The 3827-nt window shown below is 46.7% G+C and overlaps 1 non-coding gene across 1 annotated transcript; it reads right to left on the reverse strand.

Moving 5' to 3' along the window:
• Positions 1–2005: 2005 nt before the first annotated feature.
• Positions 2006–2080, reverse strand: Trnas-cga. Its single transcript has one exon. It is a non-coding gene; the product is annotated as a tRNA-Ser (tRNA).
• Positions 2081–3827: the final 1747 nt, after the last annotated feature.

Genomic DNA, 3827 nt, shown 5'->3' on the forward strand with positions numbered 1-3827 from the left:
AAACTTTACTGGTCTAACGCGAAAAGCAGTGTGATTCCAGTTATCAGAATAAAATGAATCACTCACTCAGGCAAGTCAAGTTTCCCGGTCACAGACGATCACTGCACCTTCTTTTGTGATTCCTAACAATGAGGCGTCGCTAGTAGCAAGCCACGACGTGTAGATGTATTTTCTTGCGGAACTATCTCTGTTCAAGTAGGATTCATCACTGAAGACAGTTCCACTCTAGTCAATGAGATTACAGGCCGAAGACTTGTTTGGGGACTCCCCAGACAGTGGACTGTCATCCGCCATGCGGCTCGACAGCCGGCAGTGATGATCTGGGGTGTCATTTCTTTTCACAGCAGGACGCGTGTAGTTGTCATCGGCGACACCGTTTTGTCGCCGCTCATAGTAAGCCAGGTTGGACTTACATTCCAGTGAGACGATTCCCACCGACACACGGCAAGTGTTTCTACTGCACGTCTTTGTGCTTGCCACACCCTACCCTGACCAGTTAGGTCGGCGGATCTCTCCCCAAGTGAGAACATTTCAACCTATACGGGCAGAGCCCTCCAACCGGTTCAATATTTGACGATCTAAAGCGCCAATTGGACAGAATTTGGCATGATATCCCTCAGGAGGACAGTCAACAACTCTATCACTGAACACCAAGCCGAATAAATGCTCGTGTAAGGCCGTGGTGGACCAAGGCATTATTGACTTGATCAATTTGTGAAGCTGTTACTCTTGAATAAATCATAAAATTTTTCTGAAATTAGCCGGCCATGGTGGCCGAGCGGTTCTAGGCGCTTCAATCTGAAACCGCGCGACCGCTACGGTCGCAGGTTCGAATCCTGCCTCGGGCATGGATGTGTGTGATCTCCTTAGGTTAGTTAGGTTTAAGTAGTTCTAAGTTCTAGGGGACTGATGAGCTCAGATGTTAAGTCCCATAGTGCTCAGAGCGTTACTGAGATGCTAAACGAACTCCACTGGCAGACGTTACAAGAGAGGCGTTGTGCATCACGGAGAGATTTACTACTGGAATTTCGGGACAGCACATTTCAGGAGGAGTCAGACAACATATTACTTCTCCCCACATACATCACGCGTATTGACCACCGAAGAAAGACGAAGGCAATGAAAATTAAAAAAAAAAAGAGATTAGCGATAAACGTGGCACTAGACGTGAACAGCTGGTCAAAATAAGTTTACTAGTATGAAATATGGGTCTTAATTTGACTAAGAAATTTCTGTGGATCTGTGTAAGTTTGGAATATAGCACCTAACACAACTGAATCATGGACTATAATGAAACCGGAAAACAAGAGAAGCGAAGAGTTTGAATGTGGGGTTGTACGTAGAAGCTTGTTGAGAGTTGATTGTAATAGTAGAATAAGAAATGGGGAGATTCTTAACAGACTCGACGAGAAGAACATACGGAAATCATTGACAAGCAGAAGGGACAGGCCGGGGAGGCATGTTTTAAGATATTTAGGAATAAATTCCATGGAACTAGAGGGAGAAGGAGGTTAAAAGCTGCAAAGAAAGACAGAGATTGGAATAGATCCAGCAAATAATTTTTTATGTAGGCTAGTCTGCGGTGAAGAAGAATTTGGCTGGGCTGCATCAGCCAGTCTGAAGACGCATTTGAATGAAAAATCAAGCGACCAGTAACGTTGCCGTTGTTGCGCAACAATGTAACCGATGTTCCTTAGTGGAAATGTTTTTCCTTATGATACTGTGTTTTTGACTTTTGCTACAAAATAATTGAAAACAGGCGTTACAACAAATTAAAACATCACTTAATGGAACAGTAAGGATCGCAAATAATCATTTATTTAAAAATGATTGATTTAGATCTTTATGCTGGCCATCTCCAATGGGGAGCATCACATACGTCCGACGTCGGCGGTGCACAGAATAGTTGCGTGTTGCAGTAAACGATCATGCGATTCCAGAATGAGATTTTCACTCTGCAGCGGAGTGTGCGCTGATATGAAACTTCCTGGCAGATTAAAACTGTGTGCCCGACCGAGACTCGAACTCGGGACCTTTGCCTTTCGCGGGCAAGTGCTCTACCAACTGAGCCACCGAAGCACGACTCACGCCCGGTACTCACAGCTTTACTTCTGCCAGCGATTGTTCCGTGAACCGCAGACTTAGGACATACGAGGGTTGGAACTTAAATAGTGGCAACTATTTATTCACAACCGATACAAAAGAGTTACTGTCCTTCACCAGCGTTGTGTAGAACCCGTTGCCAGCGATGTGGAAGGCGTAGTATACCGTTAGCAGTGCCTGTTCTGTCGACGGCGCGAATGGAGCGGTCTATTGCCTGTGGAATCTCTGGAACAGTTCTGAAGCGAATGGCACGAAGTGGTTCCTTCATCTTTGGGATCAAATCAAAGTCACAAGGGCTTACGTCCGGGGAGTATGGTGGATGGTACAGTACTTCCCAGTCCTATCGGCCGAACATAGGTGCCACAGATTGCGCTGTATGCGCCCGGGCATTGTCGTGCAAAATCATGGGTGGGTTGCGCAGAAAGTGTCGCCGCTTCTTTCGCCAAGCTGGTCGCAGGTGATGCTCGAAAAACGAACAGTAGTACTGAGCACTGACGATCTGCCGTGGAGGAATGTAATGGTTAGAATAACACCATCACAGTCGTACACAAGCATCGCCATAACTTGCACCATACTGGGGCTCTGATGCACTTTCGAATTTCGCGGCGACCCGCAATGATGCCATTCGTTGGTTTGGCGTTTCAGTTTTGCCTCGTACGATGTGGCCCGTGTCTCATCCAGTGTTACGATACGGCGTAAGAAAACCTCTCCTTCGCGCTCATAGTGCTGCAACTGCGTCTGAGCAGCGTCCTAACGCATCCATTTCTGCATTTCCGTCAAGTCATGCGGAACCCATCGTGACGCAGATTTTCGCACGCTCAGCCGTTCCTGCAGCAGGATGCGAAGAACAGTCGTATGTGCTAATCCGGTTTCGTGGGCGAGCTCAGGAATCGTATGGCGTCGATCACTGTCCACTAACGTGGCAACAGCATGCACTTCGTCTTCAGAGACTCTAGGACGACCTGCCCGATGCATGTCTCCCACAGTTTGCCGAGCTTCGTTGAAGGCGTTTACCCAACGTGCCACTGTTCTGTACGGCAATGCCGATTCCCCGCACGCCTCTTGAAGACCTCGATGACACTGTCGTTCTGTACCACCTCTGGCACTTTCAGTCTTGATCCATGTCCGCTGTTCCTGTTTCGAAAACATAGTGACACCGTTACGTTAGACCGCTCGCCTACAAGTGACGGTTTCCCTCGATTGTGTGCACGCCATCGACGTGGGACGGGCGAGTCCATTTGCTCGGAGATACGTTAGGTTTGTCAACAGCATGTGCTATCAGCGACAATAGTAGATTCGAATGCATAGTGTCTCCACAGCAGTGTTTCCACTATTTAAGTTCCAACCTACGTATATGGTGGTGTCCATGTGACCTATCCTGGTCATCATTTTTAAATAAATGATTATTTGCAATTTTGACTGTTTCAGTAAGTGACACTTTGCAATACATTGCTATTTTATTTCAACCATGAGAGACCTTAACTTTTCCCGGTGAATTGATTATCCAAATAACTTACGGGTTTGCTGCCGGGTGACGTCGTCGACCACCGCCGATATTTCGATAGGAGCACACCCTGCCATTCTCAAGGCACAAATGCAAGGAGGAAGAAATGTGCAGGAAAGTTTAATATCTCGGTTCACAGAAGAGCAACAAGGAAGATACCACACACAGAACAAGTGTCAACACAAACAAAAATAACCAACATCAGAAATATCGATAGTGA

Source organism: Schistocerca piceifrons, chromosome 9 (genome assembly GCF_021461385.2).
Source record: "Schistocerca piceifrons isolate TAMUIC-IGC-003096 chromosome 9, iqSchPice1.1, whole genome shotgun sequence".
NCBI lineage: Eukaryota > Metazoa > Arthropoda > Insecta > Orthoptera > Acrididae > Schistocerca > Schistocerca piceifrons.